The 19636-nt window shown below is 44.9% G+C and overlaps 1 pseudogene; it reads right to left on the bottom strand.

The window, feature by feature from the left end:
* Positions 1-17643, bottom strand: part of LOC123997302 — a 103192-nt pseudogene extending 85549 nt beyond the window's left edge.
* Between the last annotated feature and the right edge of the window lie 1993 nt (positions 17644-19636).

Below are 19636 nucleotides of genomic sequence, written 5' to 3'. Positions count from 1 at the left end.
TAGTGGGTTGCCTGCTCTGCTAAGTTGTGTTGTAGTAGTGGGTTAGCTGCTAAGTTGTGTTGTAGTAGTGGGTTAGCTGCTCTGCTATGTTGTAGAAGTGGGTTAGCTGCTCTGCTATGTTGTAGTAGTGGGTTAGCTGCTCTGCTATGTTGTAGTAGTGGGTTAGCTGCTCTGCTATGTTGTGGTGGTGGGTTAGCTGCTCTGCTATGTTGTATTAATGGGTTAGCTGCTCTGCTATTTTGTGTTGTAGTAGTGGGTTAGCTGCTCTGCTATGTTGTGTTGTAGTGGTGAGTTAGCTGCTCTGCTATGTTGTGTTATAGTAGTGGGTTAGCTGCTCTGCTATGTTGTAGTAGTGGGTCAGCTGCTCTGCTATGTTGTAGTAATGGGTTAGCTGCTCTGCTATGTTGTAGTAGTGGGTTAGCTGCTCTGCTATGTTGTAGTAGTGGGTTAGCTGCTCTGCTATGTTGTGTTATAGTAGTGGGTTAGCTGCTCTGCTATGTTGTAGTGGTGAGTTAGCTGCTCTGCTATGTTGTGTTGTAGTGGTGAGTTAGCTGCTCTGCTATGTTGTGTTATAGTAGTGGGTTAGCTGCTCTGCTATGTTGTAGTAGTGGGTCAGCTGCTCTGCTATGTTGTAGTAGTGGGTTAGCTGCTCTGCTATGTTGTAGTAGTGGGTTAGCTGCTCTGCTATGTTGTAGTAGTGGGTTAGCTGCTCTGCTATGTTGTGTTGTAGTAGTGGGTTAGCTGCTCTGCTATGTTGTAGTAGTGGGTTAGCTGCTCTGCTATGTTGTGTTGTAGTAGTGGGTTAGCTGCTCTGCTATGTTGTGTTGTAGTGGTGGGGTAGCTGCTCTGCTATGTTGTGTTATTGTAGTGGGTTAGCTGCTCTGCTATGTTGTAGTAGTGGGTTAGCTGCTCTGCTATGTTGTAGTAGTGGGTTAGCTGCTCTGCTATGTTGTAGTAGTGGGTTAGCTGCTCTGCTATGTTGTAGTAAGGTGTTAGCTGCTCTGCTATGTTGTAGTAGTGGGTTAGCTGCTCTGCTATGTTGTAGTAGTGGGTTAGCTGCTCTGCTATGTTGTAGTAGTGGGTTAGCTGCTCTGCTATGTTGTAGTAATGGGTTAGCTGCTCTGCTATGTTGTGTTGTAGTAGTGGGTTAGCTGCTCTGCTATGTTGTGTTGTAGTGGTGGGGTAGCTGCTCTGCTATGTTGTGTTATAGTAGTGGGTTAGCTGCTCTGCTATGTTGTGTTGTAGTGGTGGGTTAGCTGCTCTGCTCATTTGTCTCCTGCTGAATTTGATATGTCCATTAACACCTCTCGACCTGAGCAGGCCTGTTCACAGCAGCCTTACACAGCTTTAGGTCTGCGTTTGTGTGTGGAGTGCTTGGAATGGCCCACTGAGTTTTATGGCAGAGAAAATCTGAGATGGCTGAGTACACACACACACACACACAAAGAGCCATAATACAGAGTGGCTGTGAGAGCAGAGAACTATAATTAGGCCTCTACACGCTATTAAAAATCACACACATCAACGAGGGGTCAGGGAGTACCACCTGCAGAGCAGATACACACATACACAATAATAAACACGTGTGGGTGTGTGCTTCACCAGCTATTCTGGTCATCCTCCTTTGGTGAACTGGGCTCAGGGTGGGAGGTCAGTAAAACACCCAAGGACAAGGCCACTCACACAATTACCTCGCCCTGTGTGTGTGAGTGTATCACACGTATGGTGTGTGTGCATGTATGTGTGTGTCTTCTCTCACGCTTGTGAGTTTGTCTACGCCCATACTAAATATATTTAAAAAACGCTCTTCTAGCTCTTTTAAACATTATTCCAGCACGTCTACCCTTAGCAGAGACATACAGAGGAAACCAGCCCTACTAATAGCATTAATAGAACATGCTGTTACACAGGTTGAGCCCAAGGACAAAGCACAGAGGCTGGCAGGACAGAGCAGTGCAGTGGTTCTTTGGGCCTGGGTTCTGGGTGGAGTGTGGGCCAGGTGCTGCTTAGAATGGCCTACGCTGTTTGTGAGTGTGTGTGGCCCGATTCTGACCCAAACCCAGCCTAGCCATTAGGGCGGTATTACTACAACACCGCTATTACAGCGCCTACAGTCATTCCATGGTCAGGAACTATTATGGGTGCTCACATTTAGAGCAAGGTCCTACACACACTCATTTCAGATGAATACACTCACTCAGATGACAAGTGTGTACGGTGGAGTGTAGGAGCCGATTCCACAGGCTGTGCTGCTCCCTGGTGGTGGTGTGTGGTAGTGTAACCCTGGAGCAGGATCCTCTTGTCCTCTTATTTATAAGAACCTCATTGTAATCAACTCTCTCTCTCTCCCTACACTAACAGGAGAGGGACACGACTATACTGAGAGTGTGTGTGTGAGAGAGAGAGAGAGAGAGAGAGAGAGAGAGAGAGAGAGAGAGAGAGAGAGAGAGAGAGAGAGAGAGAGAGAGAGAGAGAGAGAGAGAGAGAGAGAGAGAGAGAGAAGGAGAGAAATGGAAAGGGAGGATAATAATGCTGCTTCTACCGTCTCTTATGACCGAAAAGAGCTTCAGGACATCAGAACTGAGATAACTCACTTCAAATTTTTCTTCAATAAGTCGGACGTGAGGGAAATGCTGCAGACAACCGACCAGGCCTAGATCCCTGTGATTCGCTGGAAAAGGAAACGTAGGTTTCGCGGAAAGAGATCAGGATGCCTTGTGAGGATCAGGTGAAGAGTGGCTAATCTGCCCTTTCCTTCCGTTCTTCTAGCTAACGTTCAATCGCTGGAAAATAAATGGGACGAACTGAAAGCACGTATATCCTAACGGGACATTAGAAACTGTAATATCTTGTGTTTTACCGAGTCGTGGCTGAACGACGACATTAAGATCATACAAGCTTGCATGTTATACACTCCATCGGCAGGACAGAACAGCAACGAGGGGCGAGGGCCTATGCATATTTGTAAACAATAGCTGGGGCACGATATCTAAGGAAGTCTCAGGGTTTTGCTCGCCTGAGGTAGAGTATCTCATGATAAGCTGTAGACCACACAATCTGTATTTTTCGTACATACCACCACAGACCAAGGCTGACACTAAAACCGCACTCAATGAGCAGTATTCCGCCATAAGCAAACAGGAAAACACTCATCCAGAGGCAGCACTCCTAGTGGCCGGGGACTTTAATGCAGGGAAACTTAAATTAGTTTTACCTCATTTCTATCAGCATGTTAAATGCGCAACCAGAGGGAAGAAAATCTAGATAACCTTCAATCAACACACAGAGACTCGTACAAAGCTCTCCCTCGGCCTCCATCTTACCATAACTCTTATCCTCTTGATTCCTGTTAGCAAGCAAAAAATTAAAGCAGGAAGCACCAGTGACCACTATATGAAAGTGGTCAGATGAAGCAGATGCTAAACTACAGGACTGTTTTGCTAGCACAGACCAGAAAATGTTCCCGGGATTCTTCCGATGGCATTGAGGAGTACACCACATCAGTCACTGGCTTTATCAATAAGTGCATCGAGGATGTCATCCCCACAGTGAATGTACCTACATACCCCAACCAGAAGATTACAGGCAACATCCACACTGAGCTAAAGGGTAGAGCTGCCGCTTTCAAGGAACGGGAATCTAACCCGGAAGCTTATAAGAAATCCTTCTATGTCCTCCGATGAACCATCAAACAGGCAAAGCGTCAATACAGGACTAAGATTGAATCCTACTACACCGGCTACGACGCTCGTCGGATATGGCAGGGCTTGCAAACTACTCCAATTTGTAAGTCGCTCTGGATAAGAGCGTCTGCTAAATGACTTAAATGTAAATGTAAATGTATTACGGACTACAAAGGGAAGCACAGCCGAGAGCTGCTCAGTGACACGAGTCTACCATACAAGATAAATAACTTCTATGCTCGCTTCAAGGCAAGTAACACTGAAACATGCATGAGAGCATAGACTGTTCCAGACGACTCTGTGATCATCCTCTCCGCAGCCGATGTGAATAAGATCTTTAAACAGGTCAACATTCACACGGCTGCTGGGCCAGGCGGATTACCAGGACGTGTACTCCGAGCATGCACTGACCAACTGGCAAGTGTCTTCACTGACCATTTCAACCTCTCCCTGTCTGATTGTGTAATACCAACATGTTTCAAGCAGACCACCATAGTCCCTGTGCCCAAAAACACTAAGGTAACCTGCCTAAATGACTACCGACCCGCAGCACTCACATCTGTAGCCATGAAGTGCTTTGAAAGGCTGGTCATGGCTCACATCAACACCATTATCCCAGAAACCCTAGACCCACTCCAATTTGCATACTGCACCAACAGATCCACAGATGATGCAATCTCTATTATACTCCACACTGCCCTCACTCACCTGGACATATACGGAACACCTATGTGAGAATGCTATTCAGTGTCCTCAAAGCTCATCACTAAGCTAAGGATCCTGGGCTAACACTACTCCCTCTGCAACTGGATCCTGGACATGTCTGGCCACCCCCAGGTGGTAAGGATAGGTATCAACACATCCGCTACGCTGATCCTCAACACAGGGGCCCCTCAGGGGTGCATGCTCAGTCGCTTCCTGTACTCCCTGTTCACTCATGACTGCACAGCCAGGCATTACTCCAAAGCCATCATTAAGTTTGTTGATGACACAACAGAGTGATCACCGACAACGATGAGAGCCTATAGGGAGGAGGTCAGAGACCTGACCGTGTGGTGCAAGGACAACAAACTCTCCCTCAACGTGATCAAGACAAAGGAGATGACTGTGGAATAAAGGAAAAGGAGGACTGAGCAGGCCCCCATTCTCATTGACAGGGCTGTAGTGGAGCAGGTTGAGAGCTTCAAGTTCCTTGGCTTCCACATAGCCATCAAACTACATGGTCCAAGCACACCAAGACAGTCGTGAAGACAAAACCTATTCCCCCTCAGGAGACTGAAAAGATTTGGCATGGGTTTTACAGCTGCACCATTGAGAGCATCCTGATGGGTTGCATCACAGCCTGGTATGGCAACTGCTCGGCTTCCGACCCGCAAGGCACTACAGAGGGTAGTGCGTACGGCCCAGTACATCACTGGGGCCAAGCTTCCTGCCATCCAGGACTTCTATACCAGGCACTGTCCGAGGAAGGCCCTAAAAATTGTCAAAGACTCAAGCCACCCTATTCATAGAAGGTTCTCTTCTGCTACCGCACGGCAAGCGGTACCGGAGCACCAAGTCTAGGTCCAAGAGGCTTCTAAACAGCTTCTACCCACAAGGCATAAGACCCCTAAATAGCTTTTCAAATGGCTACCCAGATTATTTACATTTGCCCCCCCCCCATGCTGCTGCTACTCTGTTATTATCTATGCATAGCCACTCTAATAACTCTACCAACATGTACATAATTACCTCAATTACCTGGACACCGGTGCCCCCCGCACGTTGACACATTGACTCTGTACCGGTTGCCCCTGTACAAAGCCCTGCGATTGTAATTTACTGCTACTCTTTCATTATTTGTTATTCTTACCTCTTACTTTTTTAGGGATTTTCTTACAACTGCATTGTTGTTTAAGGGCTTGTGAGTAAGCACTGTATTCGGCACATGTGACAAATAAAAGTTGATCTAATTGAGAAATGATGTGAGAGAGAGAGAGAGAGAGAGAGAGAGAGAGAGAGAGAGAGAGAGAGAGAGAGAGAGAGAGAGAGAGAGAGAGAGAGAGAGAGAGAGAGAGAGAGAGAAGTGAATGGGAGTGTGTGTGGTTTGCGCAAATGGAAACTGGCATGAATGAAGGAGTCCATAAAGCGCTGGAAGTCTATGAAATGAATGTAAGGTGAAGAAGAGTTCAGGGGTTAATGAGGAACGTTAGAATGCCAGAGGGGAGAGAGGGAGAGAGGATCGGGGGAAGAAATCATCCCTCAAGAGAAATATATGTATTTGGAAAAAAGGAGGGGAAAGCCCTCGACTCTGCAGCATCCAAGAAAAGTAATGACTCCCATCCTAAACATCTCCTCTATAACAGTAACCAACACAGCTCCAAGTCTCCTCACACACAAACCAGTAAACTGAAGCCCTTTTAGACATGAGAAGGCCAATAATAAAACAAGGGATATATTGTTGAGGTGTGTGTGTGTGTGTGTGTGTGTGTGTGTGTGTGTGTGTGTGTGTGTGTGTGTGTGTGTGTGTGTGTGTGTGTGTGTGTGTGTGTGTGTGTGTGTGTGTGTGTGTGTGTGTGTGTGTGTGTGTGTGTGTGTGTGTGTGTGTGTGTGTGTGTGTGTGTGTGTTCCAGGGAGCACGTTTTTGGATAACTGTGTTCTCCCATTAATGAATTGCCTGTTGTCTCTTGTCTGGGGCTTGGTCCAGATTTCAGCAGTGTGTTCCTGGCAGGCTAAAAGAGAGCTTCTGTGGTTGACCTGACACAACCTTTGAAGGACACACAGAACCTAACTTACTACACATACAAATACACCCACACGTGTGCAGATGCATCCACACAACGATCCAGTCACTGCCATCCAAATAAACCTGCACCAGAACGCCAAGGGTTCCCCTCCACACAGAATGAATCATATTCTACACTTATAGCTCTGTGGTCATTAGAAATGAAAGGGCAGTGAATTTACTCAAAACATTTTTTTTAAGTGTGTGTGGTTTGTGACTAAACTGTCAATGCATATCTGTTACATGTGAAGTGTTTGAGCTGCTCATGTGATGTGTAACATGTGACCCCTCCGAAGGTTCCATAAGTCATGTTGCAAGCGGTCCTCTGGAGGATGTGCTCATAGACCCGCTTGAGCTGGTACTGAACCCGATGCTCCACATCACCAGCAGTACCTATGGTAGAGAGAGAGAGACAGTAGAGCGAGGTAGAGAGAAATAGAGGGAGAGAGAGACAGTAGAGCAAGGTAGAGAGAAATAGAGGGAGAGAGAGACAGTAGAGCGAGATAGAGAGAAATAGAGGGAGAGAGAGACAGTAGAGCAAGGTAGAGAGAAATAGAGGGAGAGAGAGACAGTACAGTGAGGTAGAGAGAAATAGAGGGAGAGACAGTAGAGCAAGGTAGAGAGAAATAGAGGGAGAGACAGTAGAGCGAGGTAGAGAAATAGAGGGAGAGAGAAATAGAGGGAGAGAGAGACAGTAGAGCGAGGTAGAGAGTAATAGAGGGAGAGAGAGACAATAGAGCGGTTAGAGAGAAATAGAGGGAGAGAGAGAGACAAGTAGAGCGAGTTAGAGAGAAATAGAGGGAGAGAGAGACAGTAGAACGAGGTAGAGAAATAGAGGGAGAGAGAGACAGTAGAGCGAGTTAGAGAGAAATAGAGGGAGAGAGAGACAGTAGAGCGAGGTAGAGAGGTAGAGAGAAATAGAGGGAGAGAGAGACAGTAGAGCGAGGTAGAGAGAAATAGAGGGAGAGAGAGACAGTAGAGCGAGTTAGAGAGAAATAGAGGGAGAGAGAGACAGTAGAACGAGGTAGAGAAATAGAGGGAGAGAGAGACAGTAGAGCAAGGTAGAGAGAAATAGAGGGAGAGAGAGACAGTAGAGCGAGGTAGAGAGAAATAGAGGGAGAGAGAGACAGTAGAGCGAGATAGAGAGAAATAGAGGGAGAGAGAGACAGTAGAGCAAGGTAGAGAGAAATAGAGGGAGAGAGAGACAGTAGAGCGAGGTAGAGAGAAATAGAGGGAGAGAGAGACAGTAGAGCAAGTAGAGAGTAGAGGGAGAGAGAGAGAAATAGAGAAATAGGGAGAGAGAGACAGTAGAGCGAGGTAGAGAGAAATAGAGGGAGGAGAGACAGTAGAGCAAGGTAGAGAAATAGAGGGAGTGAGAGACAGAGAAATAGAGAGAAATAGAGGGAGAGAGAGACAGTAGAGCGAGGTAGAGAGAAATAGAGGGAGAGACAGTAGAACGAGAGAGAAATAGAGGGAGAGAGAAATAGAGGGAGAGAGAGACAGAGCGAGGTACAGAGTAATAGAGGGAGAGAGAGACAATAGAGCGCGGTAGAGAAATTGAGGGAGATAGAAATAGAGGGAGAGAGAGACAGTAGAGCGAGGTAGAGAAATAGAGGGAGAGAGAAATAGATGGAGAGAGAGACAGTAGAGCGCGGTAGAGAAATTGAGGGAGATAGAAATAGAGGGAGCGAGAGACAGTAGAGCGAGGTAGAGAGTAATAGAGGGAAGGAGAGACAGTAGAGCGAGTTAGAGAGAAATAGAGGGAGAGAGAGACAGTAGAGCGAGTTAGAGAGAAATAGAGGGAGAGAGAGACAGTAGAGCGAGTTAGAGAGTAATAGAGGGAGAGAGAAATAGAGGGAGAGAGAGACAGTAGAGCGAGGTAGAGAGTAATAGAGGGAGAGAGAGACAGTAGAGCGAGTTAGAGAGAAATAGAGGGAGAGACCCACCCTCCATATTAATATTTATTGTCGCATATCATTGCTATGTCCTATGGTTAAATCTGCAGAGAAAGAACTAGACTAACGGGAGCAAACTGCCATAGTATCAAATCAAATCAAATCAAATTGGTCACATGCTTCATAAACAACAGGTGTAGACTAACATTGAAATGCTTACTCACGGGCCCTTCCCAACAATGCAGAGAGAAAAATATAGAAAAAAATAATAACACAAAGAATAAATACTGTACCAGTAACGAGACAATTTGCAGGGGTACGAGTTATTTGAGGTAGATATGTACATATAGGTAGGGGTAGGCAACATGATAAATAGTAAACAGTTGCAGCAGCATATGTGATGAGTCAAAATAGTTAGTGCAAAGAGGGTAATGCAGATAGTTAACCAAATAACTACACAGACTATTTAGTAGTGTTATGGCTTGGGGGGTTAGAATCTGTTCAGGGTCCTGTTGGTTCCAGACTTGGTGCATCGGTACCGCTTGCAGTGGGGTAGGTAGCAGAGAAAACAAACAGTATGTGACTTGGTTCGCTGAAGGTCTTGGATGTCAAGGAGCTTGACCCCAATGATGTACTGGGCCGTACTTACTACCTCTGTAGCGCCTTACGGTCGGATGTCAAGCAGTTGCCACACCAGGCGGTGATGCAGCCAGTCAAGATACTCTCAATGGTGTAGCAATAGAACTTTTGGAGGATCTGAGGGCCAGTGCCAAATCTTCACAGCCACCTGATGGGAAGAGGAGTTGTCATGCCTTCTTCACGACTGTGCTGGTGTGTCTGGACTAGAGGTCGACCGATTAATCGGAATGGCTGACTAATTAAGGCCGATTTCAAGTTTTCATAACAATTGGTAATCGGAATATTTGGACACCGATCATGGCCGATTACATTGCACTCCACGAGGAGACTGCGTGACAGACTGACTACCTGTTATGCGAGTGCAGCAAGGAGCCATGATAAGGTGCTAGTTAGCATTAAACATATCTTATAAAAAACAATCAATCTTAACATAATCACTAGTTAAGTACACATGGTTGATGATATTACTAGTTTATCTAGCTTGTCCTGCGTTGCATATAATCGATGCGGTGCCTGTTCATTTATCATTGAATCATAGCCTACTTCGCCAAACGGGTGATTTAACAAGCGCATTTGTGAAAAAAGCACTGTTGTTGCACCAATGTGTACCTAACCATAAACATCAATGCCTTTTTAAAAAATCAATACACAATTATATATTTTTAAACCTGCATATTTAGTTAATATTGCCTGCTGACATAGATTTCTTTTAACTAGGGAAATTTTGTCACTTTTCTTGCGTTCTGTGCAACAGAGTCAAGGTTTATGCAGCAGTTTGGGCAGCCTGGCTCGTTGCGAACTGTGAAGACTATTTCTTCCGAACAAAGACTTCGCCAAACAGGGGATGATTTAACAAAAGCGCATTTGCGAAAAAAGCATAATATTTGCACGAATGTACCTAACCATAAACATCAACGCCTTTTTTAAAATCAATACACAAGTATATATTTTTAAACCTGCATATTTAGTTAATATTGCCTGCTGACATAGATTTCTTTTAACTAGAGAAATTGTGTCACTTCTCTTACGTTCATTGCATGCAGAGTCAGGGTATATGCAACAGTTTGGGCCGCCTGGCTCGTTGCAAACTAATTTGCCTGAATTTTACGTAATTATGAAATAACATTGAAAGTTGTGCAATGTAACAGGAATATTTAGACTTGTGGATGCCACCCGGGTGGATGCCACCCGTTAGATCAAATACGGAACGGTTCCATATTCCACTGAAAGAATAAACGTTTTATTTTTTTAAATGATAGTTTCTGGATTTGACCATATTAATGACCTAAGGCTCGTATTTCTGTGTGTTATTATGTTATAATTAAGTCTATGATTTGATATTTGATAGAGCAGTCTGACTGAGCAGTGGTAGGCAGCAGCAGGCTAGTAAGCAGTCATTCAAACCGCACTTTAGTGCGTTTGCCAGCAGCTCTTCGCAATGCTTCAAGCATTGCGCTGTTTATGACTTCAAGCCTATCAACTCCCAAGATTAGGCTGGTGTAACCGATGTGAAATGGCTAGCTAGTTAGCGGGGTGCTCGCTAATAGCGTTTCAAACGTCACTCGCTCTGAGACTTGGAGTAGTTGTTCCCCTTGCTCTGCAAGGGCCGCAGCTTTTGTGGAGCGATGAGTAACGCTGCTTTGAGGGTGGCTGTTGTCGATGTGTTCCTGGTTCGAGCCCAGGTAGGAGCGAGGAGAGGGACGGAAGCTATACTGTTACACTGGCAATACTAAAGTGCCTCTAAGAACATCCAATAGTCAAAGGTATATGAAATACAAATGGTATAGAGAGAAATAGTCCTATAATTCCTATAATAACCTCAACCTAAAACTTCTTACCTTGGAATATTGAAGACTATATTTACTATATATTGAAGATGTTCTGAGCAAGGAACTTAAACGTTAGCTTTTTTACATGGCACATATTGTACTTTTACTTTCTTCTCCAACACTTTGTTTTTGCATTATTTAAACCAAATTGAACATGTTTAATTATTTATTTGAGGCTAAATTGATTTGATTGATGTATTATATTAAGTAAAAATAAAAGTGTTCATTCAGTATTGTTGTAATTGTCATTATAACAAATAAATAAATACATTTAAAAAAATGTAAAAATGTTTTTAACAAATATTTAAAAATAAATAAATAAAATAATCCGATTAATCGGTATCGGCTTTTTTTGGTCCTCCAATAATCGGTATCGGCGTTGAAAGATCATAATTGGTCGACCTCTAATCTGGACCATGTTAATTCCTGTGGACACCGAGGAACTTGATGCTCTCGACACACTCCACTACAGTCCCATTGATGTGGAAGTGGACGTGCGCAGCCCACTGTGTCCGATAGTCCAAGATCAGCTCCTTTGTCTTGCCGACATTGAGGGAGAGGTTGTTGTCCTGACTGACCACCTCTCTATAGGCGGTTTCATCGCAGTCGGTTATCAGGCCTACCACCGTTGTGTCATCAGCAAACTTAATGGTGTTGGTATTGTGCGTGGCCATGCAGTCGTGGGTGAACAGGGAGTACAGGAGGGGACTAACCACGCACATCTGAAGAGCGTGGCGGATGTGTTGTTGCCTATCCTCACCACTTGGCGACGGCAAATCAGGAAGTCCAGGATCCAGTTGCAGAGGGAGATGTTCAGTCCCGAGGTCCTGAGCTTAGTGATGAGCTTGGAAGGCACTATTTATTTTTATTTCACCTTTATTTAACCAGGTAGGCAAGTTGAGAACAAGTTCTCATTTACAATTGCGACCTGGCCAAGATAAAGCAAAGATAAAGCAAAGCAGTTCGACAGAGAGACACAGCGACACAGAGTTACACATGGAGCAAAACAAACATACAGTCAATAATACAGTATAAACAAGTCTATATACAATGTGAGCAAATGAGGTGAGAAGGGAGGTAAAGGCAAAAAGGCCATGGTGGCAAAGTAAATACAATATAGCAAGTAAAACACAGGAATGGTAGTTTTGCAATGGAAGAATGTGCAAAGTAGAAATAAAAATAATGGGGTGCAAAGGAGCAAAATAAATAAATAAATTAAATACAGTTGGGAAAGAGGTAGTTGTTTGGGCTAAATTATAGATGGGCTATGTACAGGTGCAGTAATATGTGAGCTGCTCTGACAGTTGGTGCTTAAAGCTAGTGAGGGAGATAAGTGTTTCCAGTTTCAGAGATTTTTGTAGTTCGTTCCAGTCATTGGCAGCAGAGAACTGGAAGGAGAGGCGGCCAAAGAAAGAATTGGTTTTGGGGGTGAGTAGAGAGATATACCTGCTGGAGCGTGTGCTACAGGCGGGAGATGCTATGGTGACCATCGAGCTGAGATAAGGGGGGACTTTACCTAGCAGGGTCTTGTAGATGACATGGAGCCAGTGGGTTTGGCGATGAGTATGAAGCGAGGGCCAGCCAACGAGAGCGTACAGGTCGCAATGGTGGGTAGTATATGGGGCTTTGGTGACAAAACGGATTGCACTGTGATAGACTGCATCCAATTTGTTGAGTAGGGTATTGGAGGCTATTTTGTAAATGACATCACCAAAGTCAAGGATTGATAGGATGGTCAGTTTTACAAGGGTATGTTTGGCAGCATGAGTGAAGGATGCTTTGTTGCGAAATAGGAAGCCAATTCTAGATTTAACTTTGGATTGGAGATGTTTGATATGGGTCTGGAAGGAGAGTTTATAGTCTAACCAGACACCTAAGTATTTGTAGTTGTCCACGTATTCTAAGTCAGAGCCGTCCAGAGTAGTGATGTTGGACAGGCGGGTAGGTGCAGGTAGCGATCGGTTGAAGAGCATGCATTTAGTTTTACTTGTATTTAAGAGCAATTGGAGGCCACGGAAGGAGAGCTGTATGGCATTGAAGCTTGCCTTGAGGGTTGTTAACACAGTGTCCAAAGAAGGGCCAGAAGTATACAGAATGGTGTCGTCTGCGTAGAAGTGGATCAGAGACTCACCAGCAGCAAGAGCGACCTCATTGATGTATGCAGAGAAGAGAGTCGGTCCAAGAATTGAACCCTGTGGCACCCCCATAGAGACTGCCAGAGGTCCGGACAGCAGACCCTCCGATTTGACACACTGAACTCTATCAGAGAAGTAGTTGGTGAACCAGGCGAGGCAATCATTTGAGAAACCAAGGCTGTCGAGTCTGCCGATGAGGATGTGGTGATTGACAGAGTCAAAAGCCTTGGCCAGATCAATGAATACGGCTGCACAGTAATGTTTCTTATCGATGGTGGTTAAGATATCGTTTAGGACCTTGAGCGTGGCTGAGGTGCACCCATGACCAGCTCTGAAACCAGATTGCATAGCAGAGAAGGTATGGTGAGATTCGAAATGGTCGGTAATCTGTTTGTTGACTTGGCTTTCGAAGACCTTAGAAAGGCATGGTAGGATAGATATAGGTCTGTAGCAGTTTGAGTCAAGAGTGTCCCCCCATTTGAAGAGGGGGATGACCACAGCTGCTTTCCAATCTTTGGGAATCTCAGACGACACGAAAGAGAGGTTGAACAGGCTAGTAATAGGGGTGGCAACAATTTCGGCAGATAATTTTAGAAAGAACGGGTCCAGATTGTCTCGCCCGGCTGATTTGTAGGGGTCCAGATTTTGCAGCTCTTTCAGAACATCAGCTGAACGGATTTGGGAGAAGGAGAAATGGGGAAGGCTTGGGCAAGTTGCTGTTGGGGGTGCAGTGCTGTTGACCGGGGTAGGAGTAGCCAGGTGGAAAGCATGGCCAGCCGTAGAAAAATGCTTATTGAAATTCTCAATTATGGTGGATTTATCAGTGGTGACAGTGTTTCCTATCTTCAGTGCAGTGGGCAGCTGGGAGGAGGTGTTCTTATTCTCCATTTACTTTACAGTGTCCCAGAACTTTTTTGAGTTAGTGTTGCAGGAAGCAAATTTCTGCTTGAAAAAGCTAGCCTTGGCTTTTCTAACTGCCTGTGTATAATGGTTTCTAGCTTCCCTGAACAGCTGCATATCACGGGGGCTGTTTGATGCTAATGCAGAACGCCATAGGATGTTTTTGTGTTGGTTAAGGGCAGTCAGGTCTGGGGAGGACCAAGGGCTATATCTGTTCCTCGTTCTAAATTTCTTGAATGGGGCATGTTTATTTAAGATGGTTAGGAAGGCATTTAAAAAAATATCTATATAACTATAGTGTTGAACTCTGAGTTCCTGTTGTCCAGGTGGGAGAGGGCAGTGTGTAGTGCAATAGAGATTGCGTCATCTGTGGATTTATTGGGGCGGTATGCACATTGGAGTGGGTCTAGGGTTTCTGGGATAATGGTGTTGATGTGAGCCATGACCTTTCCAAGCATTTCATGGCTACAGATGTGATTGCTTCGGGGACACAGTCATTTAGACAGGTTACCTTGGCATTCTTGGGCACAGGGACTATGTTGGTCTGCTTGAAACATGTAGGTATTACACACTGGGTCAGGGAAAGGTTGAAAATGTCAGTGAAAACACCCGCCAGCTTGTCAGCGCATGCTCTGAGTACGCGTCCTGGTAATCTGTCTGACCCCGCGGCCTTATGAATGGTAACCTGTTTAAAGGTCCTACTCACATCGGTTAAGGAGTGCCAGATCACACAGTTGTCCAGAACTGCTGCTGATCTTATGCATGGTTCAGTGTTGTTTGCCTCAAAGTGAGCATTAGAAGGCATTTAGCTTGTCTGGTAGGCTCGTGCCACTGGGCAGCTCGCAGTTGGGTTTTCCCTTTGTAATCCGTGATAGTTTGCAAGCCCTGCCACATCCGACGAGCGTCACAGCCGGCGTAGTAGGATCCGATCTTAGTCCTGTTTTGATTCATTGCTTGTTTGATTGATCGTCAGAGGTCGCAACGTGATTTCTTATATACGTGTCCGGATTAGTGTCCCGCACCTTGAAAGCGGCAGCCCTGGCCTTTAGCTCAGTGCGGCTGTTGCCTGTAATCCATTACTTTTGGTTGGGATATGTACAGGTCATACCGTCACTGTGGGGACGATGTGCTAAATGTGATAAACTGGCATCAGATGAATCCCGGAACATATTTCAGTCTGTAGTAGTCCATCAATGCGGTGTGACATGCATATTACAGCCAATGTTGAAATGTGTGGTATTACCTGAGACGGAGTACACAGACAGTCGTCTGGGGTGCAGCACAGCCAGATGAAGCAGATCTGAACTCCTGCAGAGAAGTTAATTCAATTACTGCGAAGAACAGATGCCCAAAATCACCAATGAAAACATAAAGGACAATACTGACATAAGAGTATATCAGTATAGATATAATGAAGTATATCCTAATGGTAAAGGTCAGGATTGGGGGGGTAGTCAAACCTGGCCCTAAATTTGTATTCTGGGGGCAACTGCTGCTTCATGCACAAGTTGTGAACGGATAAATATAATACAATATGCATAGGAAAAAGTGACAAATCTGTTTGATGTAAATCTATGGTTTAAACATGTGTTCTACAGCTTTGCGGAGGAACACGTCTGTCATCAACCCTGCTGTAATGTTTACGGTGGAAAAACAACTAAAAATGAAGCCTGGGTGATTTCTTCTTAACTCAAAACCACAGCGCCCACTGTCGATGAGAACACATTTCACCATCTCCCGCCCCACTGCTCTAGAGACAAAATTTACAATGTGTTTCTCTGTTTAGGGAACACTCAATGGTCATTCAAAATGCTAACCGAAACCAGCTACCCAAAACATACAGTAACATAAAATGTCAGCAAACAGATGAAGGAATCCTTTGATTTATACATCCCTTTTGTGGGCAAAACTTTTGGAAAATGCCCGGCTTTTCCAGGAAGCCTGTCTCTCCAGGAGGTCCCTGTGCACCCAGGAATGGACCACCGTGATGACATGTCCCAACATTCCAGTCTTCCCTCACCATTCCATTCCTCCCTTTCTCTCCATCTTTCTCCTCCTATCCCCCTCTTTCTTCTCTTACTTGAATCGTTTTGCCATGGGGAGAGCAGAGGAGGCAATGGCGGTTTCAGTCTAGCGCTTGACATTTTTTGTTCAAAATATTAGAGTATTTACTCAACCTGTATTTGGCAAGTTAAAGTGCTTGAGAACAAATTTCCTTTAACAACATCTTGAAATGGGACCCTGGGGTGTTTCCAGCTATGTGCTGGTAACTTGGTGGTTAGCCTAAAGTAGTGGAGCCAGCCAAGTTTGAGACTAGGTGGTTGATATAGTATGATAAATCACATGGAGAGAGCTGAACTCATGACATGGTGGTCAGGATTTACTGGAAGCAGATTAAGACAAGAACAAAGTTGAAGTCAATGCCAAAGGTTCATGAACTCCATTGATGTCTACTCAGTGGATAACCGAACAGCAACTACCTCTTGACTTTGTGGTACAGAGTCAGGAGTTCACGACATGGTCAGCAAGGTCATGTGATCAGGAAAAACCTTTGGCCCTTGAAGCTAATGTGTGTTTAGGACTGGGTGGGAAGCAACAGGAAAAGCCATTGTCTCCCAACTCATGACATCATCATTCCTGTGCAACTCTATTCCTTCGGTGCAGTGATGTAGGACAATGAGAGTAGAGAATTCCATTAGTGACGTGGTACTTTAAGATTCTAAGTAGGGCTATGTTGAGTTAACGCCACGATTGCCCATTTGACCTGCAATTCCAGGTCACACTTCTGAGTGCCAGAATACCAGAGAGGGGGGAGGAGAAAAGGCATTATTAACACAATGACTGAGTGACCTTTATTTAACTAGACAAGTCAGTTAAGAACAAATTCTTATTTACAATGAAGGCCTACACCGGCCAAACTCGGACGACGTTGGGCCAATTGTGCGCCGCCCTATGGGACTCCCAATCACGGGCGGTTGTGATACAGCCTGGATTGCTTACAGTCAGTGATAGCATCATAAGCATACATCCCAGAACAGCAGGTGCATGTAGCATACTATTTGAGCAGCAGGTGCGTGTAGCATGCTATTTGAGCAGCAGATGCGTGTAACATACTATTTGAGCAGCAGGTGCATGTAGCATACTATTTGAGCAGCAGGTGCATGTAGCATACTATTTGAGCAGCAGGTGTGTGTAGCATACTATTTGAGCAGCAGGTGCGTGTAGCATACTATTTGAGCAGCAGGTGCGTGTAGCATACTATTTGAGCAGCAGGTGCATGTAGCATGCTAATTGAGCAGCAGGTGCATGTAGCATACTATTTGAGCAGCAGGTGCATGTAGCATACTATTTGAGCAGCAGGTGCATGTAGCATACTATTTGAGGAGCAGGTGCATGTAGCATACTATTTGAGGAGCGGGTGCATGTACCATACTATTTGAGCAGCAGGTGCATGTACCATACTATTTGAGCAGGTGCATGTAGGCAGCAGGTGCATGTAGCATACTATTTGAGAAGCAGGTGCATGTAGCATACTATTTGAGCAGCAGGTGCATGTAGCATACTATTTGAGAAGCAGGTGCATGTAGCATACTATTTGAGCAGCAGGTGCATGTAGCATACTATTTGAGCAGTAGGTGGGTGTGCCCTGGTACTTACGAGAAAAACCTGCCCACTTCAACCTGGATGACGGGGTCTCTGAGCTGCACCTCCAGTAGCTGGCTGGGGGCCGGGTTCTCCAGGCTTGGCAGGGTGGGGGGAGAAGACCTGCAGCATGCCCATGTAGTTGCCCTCCACTATCTTATCTACAGGATATACTTCCTCAGCTTAGACATTGTGGTATGGTCTCATATTGCTCCCTTCATTGTACAAAACATTAAGAAAACCTGTTCTTTCCATGACAGACTGACCAGTTGAATCCAGGTGAAAGCTATGATCCCTTATTGATGTCACTTGTTAAATCCACTTCAAATCAGTGTAGATGAAGGGGATGAGACAGTTTAAAGAAGGAGTTTTAAGCCTTGACAATTGAGACATGAATTGTTCATGTGTGAATGGGCAAGACAAAATATGTAAGTGTCTTTGAACAGGGTCTGGTAGTAGGTGCCAGGCACACCGGTTTGTGTCAAGAACTGCAATACTGCTGGGTTTTTCACACTCAACAGTTTCCTGTGTGTATCAAGAATAGTCCACCACCCAAAGGGACCACCATACAAGGTGTCGAAAGTGTTGTCATCTTGACAACTCTGGGAAGCATTGGATTCATTATGGGCCAGCATCCCAGTGGAATGCTTTCAACACCTTGTAGAGTCCATGCCCCGATGAATTGAGGCTGTTCTGAGGGCAAAGAGGGGGGTGCAACTCAATATTAGGAAGGTGTTCTTAATGTTTTGTACACTCAGTGTATGTGCTTTATATCGAGAGGAAAAATGGTATGTTTTAAACATGGTAATAAAGATCCAGGAAGTTAAGTCAATCAGTAAGTCAATCAGACAATTAACAAATCTGATTTGTGCATGTAAATAAGACTATGGTACCAGGGGCACTTTCACTCTCAGTTTGTTTTTTGGTCTATTAGTGAACGTCTTTGTAGTGCAGAGTGCAGTCAGACACACCACAACCCCACACCTTCTCACCATTTTGTCCACATCTCCGACACACAGGCATCCCTGGTCAAACTCCTCCCCCTCGCCCAGCACCTCGGCCCACCAATCACACACCTTGAACAGAGACATGCTACTGCAGAGGAGACAGACAAGACGATCGGACGGACAGACACTGAGGGTCATATCACCCCTCTCATGGACACCATAATACTGCTTGTCAGTCTTCCACACGTGACTGACACTCATCATAATGGACAGGTGGAAGCAATATGGCTGATACCTGCTGTTTGTCTACCCCACTTGGAACCAAATGGAAAGATGAAACGATTGGAAGAGTTGGCTTTCATGTATTCCACCAAGTCTCCTATATGGCATGATCTTTCTAAGCCTACTTTAACTCACTCTAAGTGTAATGGGTGCCAGCCTCAGATTTGTAGTGCTTTATCAAGCTAGTGTGTGTCTGGTAATTCACTGATCTGCTTTTATTGCAGGGGATTAACACCGACCTCTTACAGGAGACCTATATTAGGCTTCATGCTGATGTTTCTTTGACTCCGGAACCCAGAGGGAGGTTTGGACAGTGGTCTGTGTGTGAGACACTGACCGTAAACCCCTGTTACACTAACCAATGACAGCTGAGTCACATGATCAGGGATTGTAATCAGAGCATGGGCCAAGCAGATTTATTTCCCCATTGTCAACTGCTGAGCAGGTGGAATGGACAGCTAATCCATAGAGAGAATCCCTTCATCCCTCTACACCAAGACCATATATAACCATTCAAATGATAGCCCTATTATTTCGATGTTGAAAGATTACACAAGTGGAATATATGCCTATAGCCTTATACCACCTGCCTACTTGACTATCACGGCCAAGACCTTTCAGCAGCCCCTTTTCATCTATTGACCGACAGTAAAGCACAGCCAACATTTTGCAATCAACCACATCATAATTAAACATTATCCAGGTGTGCCATGCATATCAGCAGAGTTCCGACTCCATTTCATGAGAGGTGAATAGAATTATTTCCACATAACTAGCTAGATCTAACCTTAGTATCTAGCTAGCAACATCAACGTGCATAATCTGTTGATTAAGATAGGTAGCTAACGTTAGTAGAGTTTGCGGGCACGCATTGTCCATATGTTGAAAATGGTTATAAACAGAACAAAAACTAACTAAAC

The sequence above is a fragment of the Oncorhynchus gorbuscha genome, linkage group LG15, assembly GCF_021184085.1.
Source record: "Oncorhynchus gorbuscha isolate QuinsamMale2020 ecotype Even-year linkage group LG15, OgorEven_v1.0, whole genome shotgun sequence".
Lineage (NCBI taxonomy): Eukaryota > Metazoa > Chordata > Actinopteri > Salmoniformes > Salmonidae > Oncorhynchus > Oncorhynchus gorbuscha.
Note: the sequence above shows the minus strand (reverse complement) of the source record. Positions and strands in the feature narration are given on the sequence as shown.